Source organism: Cyprinus carpio, chromosome B2 (genome assembly GCF_018340385.1).
Source record: "Cyprinus carpio isolate SPL01 chromosome B2, ASM1834038v1, whole genome shotgun sequence".
NCBI lineage: Eukaryota > Metazoa > Chordata > Actinopteri > Cypriniformes > Cyprinidae > Cyprinus > Cyprinus carpio.
This window is the reverse complement of record NC_056598.1, coordinates 20,238,702-20,252,546: the sequence shown is the minus strand read 5'-3', so window position 1 is coordinate 20,252,546 and position 13,845 is coordinate 20,238,702. Positions and strand designations below refer to the sequence as shown.

Genomic DNA, 13,845 nt, shown 5'->3' with positions numbered 1-13,845 from the left:
TTAAGCACAACATTTTGATTAATAGTGAGCATACTGACACACTCAGAAATACGTTCAGTGAAATATATTATGTAAAATAATAATAGTAATATGTTATGCATTAATGCAAAGCTATACAAAGCACTTACTGGTTTCAACTGTCAGTTTAGTTCCAGAGCCAAAATAGAATTTCAAGTCTCCACTAGTCACACACCAATTTTGTCTTTAGCAATAACTCTGCTCTCTCGAAAATAACTCCTTATCAACATTGTGTGAAATTTCTCATTCATATATCTCTTTTATTAGAAAAGTCATGACAAATCCATGATCTGGTCAATAATTTTGATTTTAAAAATGGATGAATCTAAGGAGATCATTTTTTCCACTTGGTTTCTTCTTCTAGAAGAGAATTATTTTATTGAAATGCATGTGCTGCATAAAAAGTGATTTAAATTAAAATACTCATCTAACCTTCTCTTCTCACGTGACTAAACCATATCAAACAATACACCTAGTATATTACACAAAGCGTTTTAAAAAAGGGTTCTGTAACTTTTACTTGCCTGGTTCAACAATGAGTTTTGTTCCGCCGCCAAATATAATCTTATAATTTCCTTTATTCACACAGAGCTACAACCTATACCAAATACCCCATGCACTTCTCTCTTTGCAGAGAACTGCCGGTCACTTTTAGAAGTGTTTTTTTAACTAAATATGTAAAAAGAGAATAATGATTTCTTTTACATATGCATTTTCTGATGTGCAATATCACGCTTGTTTGGGGATTTGTTATAATACATGCATACTAAAAACAGTTCAACAGTTTAGCAATGGTCATGTTTTTATAATTCACCTGTTGAGATGATCTAACATCTACATTTCTAAACCTGAATAAATGAACATTACATTACATTACAATACAATACTGTCTAAAGGTGTTATGAGACTAGGTATGTTTTTTTAAGGTATTGAGATTTTCTCATACCTGAATTTATTGTGAGTTTTGTTCCTTTTCCAAAAATAACCTGCCATGTTCCTCCACTGCTAGACACACAGTACTCTGTGCGTTAACAAATACATGGCCACTTTCATAACAGCGATATAAAGCAAAAATGCACAAATATAAATACCTAACAATAACTAAAGATACAAAATTGCTATTTCATGCAATTTAAGTTCTTTCCTCTCATTTCTTTAATTGCTAAATTTGCAGCTTGTCTAAAGCAACCTATAATGTGAATTTTTATTCTTTCTTAAAAATATTAATTGACTTTGTTGTATTACTTGGGTGTTGACTGACTATGATGCAAATGAGTCTAATGTGCTTTAATGTCCTTTGATGTGTAATGCAAATGGAAATGTCTAAATATAATAGCCTGTGTTGCTTTTTGTATACTCACTTGACTGAATTTGTAAACTTGTGCCTGACCCAAAGAAAAGCTTGTTATATCCACCTCCAGCAGACACACAGTGCAAAACACCATGTTCATTACCCGTTACAGACAGATTATTCTCACTCACTAAACTTATGCAACTTTAGATAGCAAAATAAGTGGCTACAATAAATATATTGTATGTTTATGATATTTCATGCAATCGTCACTATCGGTATATAATTATCTGGAGACCTTTTATGATCAACCGATGAACTACAAAACAAGACATAACCAAATACGCACCAGTCAAAGCTTTTTTAAAAGATTTCCTATCCATTCAAATCAAATATGCATTGGATGATCATACTGTACTATAAAGCAAATGACATTTACATGCCAAAGACCTAATGAGATAAAAAACTACTAGTGTTTGGGCTTGCCTGTACAACATCACTAAATTGACACAACATGCACATAAAGTATTATGTTGTAAATTACTCAAATACTTGCCTGATTCAACAATGAGCTTTGTTCCACTTCCAAAAAACAACTTGTTAGTATTTGCATCCACACAGCACTACAACCTGCATCAAAAACTCAATGCACTACTTGTCATTGCAGAAAAAGTAAAAATTTAGACTTTAAAGGTAGAATTTTTTAAAACTGATGAAGGGAATAATCAATGTTTTCACATATTTATTTACATTATGATGTTGTGTAATATTACACCTGTAGTTTCATTTGTTTTCCTTACATTAAATTTCTGTTTCTTGTTAAACAATTTGATGTTCTTTTAACACCTCTATCACACTCTCTGGTAATCAAAACAAAGAGTCTGAAATGAACAGAAAAAAAATTAAATTTAAAAAAGTCCTACAACATGATAACGAACTTGGTAGAAACTTAGTAGAGTATTTTTACAAATTCATATAGTTCAGCAAATTTAGTCTATGTTTTTTTTAGTACTTCTTCTGTTTCTATAACATGCATCATTTTTTTACTTACTTGATTCAACGAAGAGTTTGGTCCCTTGACCAAAAAACAGCTTATTTCCAGCACCAACATTCACACAGCTTACTACCCCACTACAAAAACCATTTCTAAGGTACAATAAATTTTAGAAGCTAAACCAATGCAGTAATGCACCCAACTGTATTTTGAAGGATTTAAAATGATGAATTTGACTATGCATCTTTGTTTGTCATGTAGTACATTGTTAAGGAATTTAAAAATTGAAAATATTAGTATTATTCATAACAGTTTAATTTCCATTGTCAAACATAGAATTTTTATATGCATTTTACTTACTGGTTTGAATTTGCAACTTTGTTCCTTTTCCAAAAAAGATCCTGTCTGCACTATTAGACACACAAAGTGACGCTTCATACCAAATACTGCCAAACACTGAAACTGCTATTTGTTCACTCAGCAGAACAATTTTTACTTTAATAATTACTATTTTAGTAGTATAGTTTATTACAGCATTTTATTGTTATGCACTCATTAGCTTTTCTTTATTTTTCAAAATATAGATTTAAATCTGAAATGTAAGATTTAAGACTTTAATAACAGGGCATGTTTAAAAGAGAATCATTTTTGGAAAATTAAAATTTTGTAAATAAGATGAATATCCTTTTTGGTGTATTTGTTACATGAAAAGAGCACTTTTTCTAGGACTTTCACTCAGCAACCCTTCAGAATCACCTTTCACAGAGTTTTAATATTTCATCCTTCAACATTTGCCCAATTACTAAAGCAATTCTAGCACCAAAGTCACAGAACTTTCTCAATATAAAAAAGAAAAATTTAAATAAAACAAAACGCACAACTCTGAAGATTTTTTAACTGAATTTTTTTTAAAAGTCCAAACTTACATAAACAAACCAAAACATTAGATCCAATACCAAAAACTACATATCCAAAACTACCAGAATTCACACATGGCTATACATCCATACACAAACCTATGCATTAGAGGCAATCTCTAAAACTACATATCTATACCTATCAGAGGAGATTTTATTATGCATTTTTAATAAATATTCTGTTAGATTTGTTTGTTCAAGAAAATTTGGCATGTTATTTGTAACTTATATATGATGTTTTAATTCTACCTCTGAAAAATCCCAGCGGAGCCATCAATAATGCTGTACTCATATGATAAATGTAGTAAACAATCACAAACATTAAATGTTTGATTACATGTTTAGGTATATTTTAAAGAAGTGTGATAAAAATAAGTTGTTTTAAAATGCACACAAAATATTTGTATTATACTAAACTACTTTTTGCAAACGGCTTATTTAGTATTTAAAAGTCATTTCTAAGATAAATATTTTTAGTGATTTAAACATTAGAGAGCAGAAACTTACTTGATTCCACAATTAGTTTGGTGCCATTTGCAAAAACAAGCTTGTCATTCCCTCTAGTCACACAAAGATATACACCATTACAGAAACTCCCTGTTAATGCCTCAAACCCCTCGTACAGTAATTTTGAAAAAACAGAAATGTTTTGAAATCAATTTCAATAATTACATAAATTATTTATATTTTCCTATTAAGCGGCATATGACATTTAGTTGAATTTTCACATAGATTAAAACTGGATTTAGATGAAGGTAAAAAGTAACCGAATACTAAACACTTTCAAATACAACAGCCATGCAGTTGGATCTTTTAATGTTGTTGCAACATTACTTTGTTTTTTAGATTTTACAAAAAGATACTAAGATTAAACCTTATCATTACAATTACTCAAACTGATTTTTAGAAGCGTAACACTAAATAGGACCTGCAATCAATTTTATGTTTAATCTAACATCTGAATTCAGTGACCTATCAAAATATTTAGTTCGACAAATAAACAACTTACTTGATTCCACAATGAGTCTGGTACCATTGCCAAATATGACCTGGTTAACCCCTATTGCATTCACACTGCACTACACTGCTTAACAAAAACACCTCAACAGAACACTTTATCTATTTTTAAGGACTGACACTAGATTTAATATTCCACTCTCTTTTTCATCCTTTGAAAATAAAAACTAACTGGTTTGTAAATAAGCTGATGAGTGAATTAATATTTTTTTGTCTGTATAATAAACAAAGTAGTACATAAATGTAACTTTCTTGCATCACAGAAGACTTAAACGCAATAAAGAATTATAAATCTCACCTGATTCCACTAAAAGTTTTGTACCAGTGCCAAAGATTATCTTACTGACTCCCCGGTCATTCACACAACACTAAACACCATATCAATATCCTTCAACTGATCTATATTTCTATGTGCAAACTCAAAACAAAACATTTAAATTATATGCTTTGAATTATCACAAGTGATGATCATATGAAAAATCATCATCACTCATTTCACTACCCTTTAAATAAAAATAAAAAAAATTAAAAAATTAAAAAGTAGTTTCAAGCCAAAATGTCATGCTATGAAGCAATAATAAAATCTATTTAAAATAATACTCACTGATCTGCACAATTAACTTTGTTCCAGATCCCATAAAGAGCTTGGAGCCAGAACCAGATGACCACAGTGTTGCATTCTCATACATAAAACCTCCTCACACAAGATACACATAAAGAAGATCGTTTAAAATGGTATATCTTCAAATCATAATTTAGCAAGCATTCAAGATCAATGATAAAAGCTTAAAATGCTCAAAACACTTCTATATTTCATATAATTTCCTCCTAAATTTTAGAATTATCAAATGCATGCCAAAAAAAAAAAAGTTTCAATTCACTGATGACATTAATAATATCATGCATCAATGATCTTGATGCAAAAACCTCTCTAATACATTTAAACTTGATATTGTGGTGAAACAAATCAATTCTGAAAGAGTTTAAATCCTTACCTTAGTGTCCCCCTACTCCCAGTTTATATCAGATCCTGGAATAAGTTTGTACTTCTTCTGTAAGAAACAGTGTGTGTATTAAAAGTGTCAGACACCTCAATCTTTGCTAAAAAATTAATTCAAACCAGAGAATTAAAATGCCACCTTGCCCAGCAGAACATTTTAGTTAGGTGAAGACAATCTTTCAAATGAGAAATATATGGTAACTCACCTCTTCATATAGACACTGGTGTTCTACTGGCCTAGTTTTAACGTTACACACATGGCCAAGGCCTAAACTTATTTCTTGTTCATTTCTGTGAACAAACATACAGAAGCAATCTCTGAAATAATAATAAGCTAACATTTACATTTGCTTCGGTTTTGTTTTGTAAACGTATTTAAAACGAAATGTTTTTGTCGTCAACGCAGCTAAGTCTTATTTTAAAGCGTTTTAGCTCTAATTTAACGTTTGTGCTTGAACAAAACACTTAATATTGAGTCCCGCTTTATATTTGATGGAGTATCAAGCAAAAACAGACGTTTAAGCTAGTTATCCATGCCACCATGTGCTATTTGCAGAGAGCTAAGATATTTTTTATTATTATTCTGTGATAGAAAGGGTCGTCTAACAGCGGGGTAAGCCAGACTAAAAACGGGACATGGGCCAGACTAGAATCATGTTTTCCTTGAGCCAAAAGCGTTTGAGAGTCTTTCATGTTTACATAAACCAAAGACGTGTGGAACATGCGGAATCACACTGGATGTAAATGCTCAGTCTGCCACTAGAGGTCACTCAAGTCAGCCAGTCAAAACCAAAGGCAAAATCCCACTAACAGCCACAGGAGGGCAGTACACTTTATTTCATGGTCTTAGATGAGTAGCGAGCTCAGCTCAAAGTTTTCATGAAAGAAAGTTGAGAACATCACTTAATATTCATTAATAAATAGTTCATAAATAATAAAATTAAGTGATTTATAAAGAAAACAAAAAAAGTGCTCTCAACAGACTTAGTAACTTACTAACTTTTCTCAAATGTAGGCTAATCATCAAAACAGTGGTTTGACAAGCTATTTTGAGGAATATTTATTTTTAAATAATTTTATGTAAAAGTTAAGTAATTAAAAACTTTAAGTAATTAAAAAAAACTCCAAAAACTGTAGCTGTAAGACTTTACAGCTGTTTTTCTCTTTCTTTAACACAGTGGAAAAAATGAAGCAACAAACATACTAATTCTTGGAACCCAAAGCGAGCAGTAGATCTTTATCTGAAACTGTGGTTAGAATCTGCCTCCAGTACCAATGTGCTGTTGAAACTGTGGTTTAGACATACTCACATGAAACTTCTCTTTTATCAAGACATTTTATTATTTAATATATTTTTGAAAAATCATATTACATGCAAAGATCAGTGCCTCAATAGTAAAGTCAAATAGTTATCCGTTATACAATTAGACAATGTAAAAGTCTTAAACAATGCAATACTGTTATGTAAAAAAAAAGAAGGAAAAAAAAGTAAAAAATGTAAAAGTATATAAAAAAATTAACTTGCACTTATTTGCAACTAAAGCTGAAAATACACACACCAATGCAAAGCAATACACACATTATACCGCTGAATTCAGAAATGTTTCTAAATGTCAAAAAGGTTTGCAATGTTTGTTGATATTCTGTATATTTGAAAGACATTACTAACAATTTGTATTTTTCATTCCATGTAACATTATTAGACAGAATATAGATTAATACTGACCCTGTGGCTGACTGTATAACCGCATTTGTTTGTTTGTCAGGGTTCGATCAAGTTACACTTAATAATTGAGATTATTCAGATGATTTGGCTGAATTGAACTTTTAAAATACGAATGCCTTTACAGTCATCATTACATTAACTGCAACACATTTAGCAAGCAGAATTCTCAGACCTGTCACAAGAAGATTCATGAAGTTCATTTTTGGAACACCTGAAAAAAAAATTAAAACAATAAATTAATCATCCTTTGATATTGAATGAATTTAAATCTTGTAAATCATAGCATTATGTAGATAAGTTCACACATCCAAGATATACATGTAGAATATCTTATGTATTCTATTACTAACCAGTGTCTATGAACCCTGAGGCAGAAGTTTTAGCATTTGTTTCACATTTGTTTGGAGTCGGTCTTTCGGGTTTATCTACAGAATAAAAATTAGGTAGAACAAAATAAATAACTCTTAATATATATTTTGTATTTACAATACTTAAAAATATGAAATCACATTAAAAAAAATAAAATTATTCATTTAAGTACAAACCTGTCGTTTCAGGAGTGTCTGGAGTTTTGTCTGCAGTTTGTCCATCCATTTTGCATTCATTGATTTTTGTATTATCACTGAATCCAGCATAATAATAGGTTTTGGTCGTGCTGAACAAAGGTGCATTGCTGGGGGTAAGACTTTTAGGTTCGTTACCTTCCAAAGTCAAAGTCATATTCTTTTCTTGAGGAAAGAACCCGGCGGCCAGACAAATATCCGGTCCATCGCCCTTGAAAGGGGACAAGATGGACAGAACCGGAGCAGTTTCCGGTACATCTTCTGAACAAAGAAAAAAAAGCAATTTTCATCAGTTTTTTAGTCCTTTAGCTAGACTGTACTTTTTACATATGTGGCAGCTGCAAAACTATGCTCAGGATGTCAGTGAAAAACTTTTGCAATCATCTATTCATGCACAAAACATCCCTAGTCTCATGAACAAATGCAATTACTCTACTAGAAATGTTTTCTTTGGAGCAACAGCCCAAGTTAACAAACATACCGTGATCAGAAGCTGAATGCATCACAGCCGCACAACCAACTAACCAACTATTTCAAGCTATTTTGCAGAGTTTTTCACTACTTTCTCCAGCACATTTGTTGGTGTAAAAGCACGTAACAGTTTAAAAGAAGTACTTACTTGGTACGACCTTGAGGGTTATTGGCTTTCCAAATGTTAAGGTGTCAGTAGCTGAAAATGCACCGCTACCGTAACCCTTACAAAAACACTCCTGACCCTACATCTGCACTGGGACTGACAAACTGACCTAACCGAGCCCTTCTAACTACAACTAACTGACCAAAGTTCATGTTTTCACAAATTCAGGTGTATGGTTTGGAAAACTGCAATATGATAACATTGAAAGTGGATTTACTTACTTGGAATGACCGTGAGACGGATGGGATTTCCAAAAGTTAGTGGATCTGCACTTCATTCAGCCCCCTGACAATATCCTTTTGTAATGGAAAGTATCCGCACGTCTTAAGAAATCCACTAAAGACTGATCTGAAATTTTTATGTGAAATATCCAGTCGAAGAAGTCCAGCTTGATATTCTTTCAAAGGTAATTCCATCTGTCAGTCATCCTCGTGATATACCCATGTCTGCTCAATTCATATACAAACAGGTGACTGGAACAAAAGCCTTCAAGAGAAAAACATCAAGATTGAGAGAATAGTTCTGTGATAGTTCAGTCTTTCAGTCAGATATCGGTTTAAATTTATCAATACAGTTTATAAAGACAAATAACAGGGCTAGGAGATTTTGTACAGCGCCTAATGAAGAATGTATCACTGTGGTAGTCCAGACACAATGAAAAACATCAATACAAAAACCCATGCCCCCTACTGAGGGGCTGTCTTATATGGAAGACAGAGAAATGCCATCATCTGAAGAATCTTCTCAACAGATATATTTGACTAAAACTATGTTTAAAATCCATAGCCATGAGATGAAACCCCAAGCTGCAGTGGAAGTCTTCATGTCTAAGATGATATAACAGCCTTAGAAGGATCATTAATTGCAGTGACAGTCAGTTAACCTCTGTGAGGTTTTTGTATGGGACAGAACTTGAATCGAATCACTGTGGTACCCCAGTCCCCACAATGACACAACTCGAAACAAAAACCATCCTCCTCTGTGTGATAGAAGCACTTCAGAATAAATAAGCACAAATATATATGGAGAAATTGGCATTTAAAAGACCACCTCAAAACTTACCTTACATTAGAGCTTTTGTGATAATGTAAGTATTCAACTTAAGAATAAAATAAGAGAGGAGTACTACATATTAAGGAGCTGTTTGTATTTACATAGTCACTTATTACAATTGAATATAATTACTAGGCAATATTTATTATATTAACATAATAGTTGTAACACAGGCACTATAAACTGTTATTAGATTAATTTTAAGTATTATTTTTTGAGTTGACTGATATTTACTGATATATCAGTATATAAATACACATGCATGTTACACAAGATACAATTCAAAGTCTTGAATTAAATACTTTACCATGTACTATTAAAAGAATAAAGTTAGTGATCCAAAATCTAGGAGAAAATAATAAAATGCAATATCATTTAATTAGTGCTGTCAACCGAATTTCGGAAAAATGTACAGTTAATTAGTTATTAATCCCACCTAACATTAAAGTTTTTAAAAACACTTTCTATTGCAATAATGGCACATTAAATCTTCAAATTAATGTAGAAAAACAAAAAACAAAAACAGTATATTTTTAGTGCCATCTTTTTTATGACTGAGGGTGAGTATCACTGATGCCCCAATTAAATTATTTTTTTTCCTAATATTTAACCATTGACTATAGCCATTCAACATTACAGTACAACAGAGCTATCAGTTTTAAAATATTGTAGACTTTTAAAAATAACAACCTTTATTTTAAGTAAACTTAAAATAATCTTCACATAAACCCCTTATAATAAATGTCATATTTAGTCCCCTTCAGCAAGTAGGAAATATATAGAAATTGAATCAAGATATCAAACACTAAATTCTAAATTAAATATAGATGGATCCTTAAAGCTTATTTTTTCTTCTTTTGTTCTCTGATTAATAGACATCACAGCAGCTGGGTTATTGGGTTATTTTAAGTGCTTTAAGACCTGCTGCTGCTGAACTCGATGCAGATCTGACACGCATTGTATTTTCTCACAACTCTTTACCTTTTCTGACCCACTTCAGGTCTTAAAGTCTACAAATGAGCTGACGAGTTGAATCGGGTGTGTTAGATGAGGGAGACAGTGCTGGAGTGCTCCAGGACAGTTTGGAAAACCACTGGATTTTAGAGACATGTTCTTAGAGTAAATGTGACTTAATACAAATACTCAGCTACATGGATGCACAGTTTTAAGGCAGCTTTAATAGCCTTTTTTTTGATAACTTTGTGACTTAACTGATGACATAACTACGACACGGCATGCTCATAGTTTCTTTTGTGCTTTAATGTGAAATTATATAGGCTTCAGCGCATCACTGCTGTTCGTGCAATTGAACAGCACGTGCTACGAGCTCAGTATAATGGCTCACGGGACAGGAAAATTTGTTTTTACTGACATATGGCCTGACAACATCACTGTTGAAGCTACTGAAGCGCCCTCATCACCTGTACCTTTTCTGCACTCTGACTAGCTCCTGGCAGTGAGGCGAAGTTGGAGTGCACATCTCCCATTTGATTTTGTCGTAAAGATGTTCAGCATCTAAATGCAATTAAATGCAAAAAAAAATGCAATTAATGCAATTCTTGTCAAGAAAAAAAAGAGGCAGAAGCAGCAGTTGTGAGTGGGGTGGCCAAACCTAGCTCCGTCCCTGCATTAATTGTGTTAGGGGAGAGTGGAGGAAAACACCCCACTATTGTTTTTCCCAAAATTAACCACAAGATAAAATCAAGATAATTTTTTAATGTAACTGTGGACTACGATGACAATAGTGATATAGAAATATTCACTATGAAGCTTACACTGGTGATTGTACCTGAGAGAAATCAAATTCCACAGTAAATGCTCTTATATTCAGCAGTAAGAAAAAAAAGTGTTTTAAAGGCACAATATGTAATTCCAATGGGACTCGGGCAGAAATCATGTTCATGGATGAGCTAATGATTTATTAACATAGTAGAATGAGGCAGGGTAAGGCTGTAAGCCGTTGAAGCGAAACGAGGCCGCTGAACGAGCGCGACACAGCTCGAAAGCAGCGGAGTTTTTATTATGCCACAGTCGACTGCTTCCCCTCCTTCCGGTCGTGAGTATGTGTGGTAAAGCAGCGCTGTTTTATCATAGATACTTTTGAAAGTTCTGTTATAATGCTAATCTGTGCAGTTGTCACCGGTCTATTAAAACGCACAACATATTAAAGCGTCTTTGGTGTTTCCATGTTTTCTAAAAAAAAAAAACAGAAATCGAGGGGTTATGACGTCATTGGCAGGTGACACAATGACAGTATGGACTCGGTCCGTGTCACTAGATAAAATTGCTTATTTCTCTGGATTTAAACATTCTTTGAAACATTTGGGATAATATAAGTACACAAGTCAGCAAAATATATAACATTGTTCTAGTGGTTTTTAGATATTTTAATAAAAATATCTTACATATTGTGCCTTTAAAGTTTATTGTTTTGTAGAAAATCAGTTATATATGATATGAGAATAGTAGGGCCTGTAGATAGGGAGTATGTTATTTAAGAAAAATACTATATTTTCAGAATGACGTAATTTCTTTCTCAAACATAGTCGGATTTTTCAAATAGGCTATTATAATTTTGTAATTCATAATTATTGATTATATTCTTTTCTAATTTTAGGCTAAAACTGCCTGTAGCTACTCTGATTTTGCTGTAAATGTGTAAAGCAAATTGCTTTGGTAGACTGTGGGGTAAACTATGATAACTTTTCTGAACACATTTTTACCTTTGTTTCACTAAAAAATTGCACAGTACTTAAGGGGGCATTTTCCCCCACTCTACCCTAAATATTTTTAATGCCATTTAACTGAAATAATTGATCGCATGCCTTTGTGCTAATTTTGACAGCACTTAAAATAATGTATATAACTCAATGTAAATAAATAAGTTTCATGGTAATGGAACATAGCACTCTGGTTGTTAGTGCACTTAATTGCTAACACTTTGAACATCATTATGATGTTTGTATAACATTACATTAAATAATTCCCAAATTATACAATGATATTCAAATGAATTCAATGCAATAAGAACCAGAGCAGATGTATGTTCACATTGATGGTTCCTTATTTGGTTGGATTTGATCAGTTCCTTCTTTCTAAAATGAATTATCAGAAACACAAAAACAATGTATGTTATATTAGCACACTAACAACTAACTTTTCTAATCTCTTATGCACATTATGAAATACACTATACCCTCCAAAAACGTAGCCTGGTGAAAGCGTGACAACTACTGCAAACAGATACAGTAATGCATATTTACAAATACATAGGATCAACAGTTATATTTTATACATGTTGTAAAAGTTTGCAGTAGAACATCTGCATAGTTAATATCAGAATGGCAATTAAAAATGTATAGTAACAATGTATAAATTATTAAAGTTCAAAGTAAAATAGTTTCAAATTCAAAGAAAAAATCTGACTCTGATGGCTGCTTGTAGAATAAAAATTAATATTTCAATTTATATTATAATCATGCAATTTGACAATGTGTGAGTTACGGTAGTTGTGTTAAGTGCTGTCAAGCCATGAATGAGGGTCTGGTCAAACTGAAGCTAACAGGGTAGGAAACAGACATGCATTCTGAAATCAAATGACTTTTGAGTTTTTGCAGGGGCTCATCAAAGATTGACTCAACGTGCCCCCGAGTACACACTGAAATACTCTTTGGCAAAAACGTTTCAATGGAGTTTGCATTAAGGAGTGAGATGATAAGGCAGCTGGTGTATGTGGTTAGCAGATCTTCAACCACTCTGGTTTCCTGTCAGGAAGTGGGTGAGGAGCTGAGAGATGTTCGAAGAACAACCCCATCCCCTTCCATTTCTAGACAGCATCAAGCTCACAGTTCATTCCTCTGTGATTTACAGTAAACCCAATTTCCCCCTCAAGTAAGCCAATTTTGCACCAACTCAAATTTATAGTAGTTAATTGCATAGTGACAACACTGACAAAATAGGGTCCTATTTTTTCTAAATGAACTAAATCATTAGTTGTCAAACAATGAATACAGCATTTATTAATATAAATTAATATGGAAGGAATTTATTAGTATTTATAGTATCTATGTATTATTTATATTAATATTTAGTAGCATTTATTAATATAAATTAATGTGGATAAGGAATCAGAAGGAATATACATTAATGTTAATTTCCACACACATTTCAAGTTGGTTGTATAAATCAACATAAATATATTATGAACAAAGAAAGGAAAAATAAGGAATACATTTATTTTTTTTACCAAAATAAATGACATTATTACATTTTACCAAAACTAAGCTGTAAAAATAGTTGGTTACTAGGGCTGGGTTTTGATAAAAATTTCACAATTCGATTCTTATTTACAAGCTTTAGATTTGATTCGATTACCGATTCGATTTCGATTATTTTGGAGATATATATATATATATATATCAGGTACAGTACTTGCCAAATTTTCAACTCATCTCAACTAATGCTGTAAAATATTCATGAGTCATTTGGTACTATATTACTATAATATTGAATGTTAAAATTGACCGATTTGTAAGCTATAGCCTACAACTGCTAAAATTACACTCAATTAAGTTTTTAAAATAATAAAGTTACAATTACATAATATTTTTACTTATATATAAACAAACA

The 13,845-nt window shown here is 32.1% G+C and overlaps 1 long non-coding RNA gene across 1 annotated transcript; it reads right to left on the bottom strand.

The window, feature by feature from the left end:
* Positions 1–6,978: 6,978 nt before the first annotated feature.
* Positions 6,979–8,329, bottom strand: LOC109047338. The gene is made up of 4 exons (XR_002010723.2): positions 8,146–8,329; positions 7,509–7,787; positions 7,314–7,388; positions 6,979–7,174 (listed from the first exon to the last, which is right to left on the bottom strand). It is a non-coding gene; the product is annotated as an uncharacterized LOC109047338 (long non-coding RNA).
* Between the last annotated feature and the right edge of the window lie 5,516 nt (positions 8,330–13,845).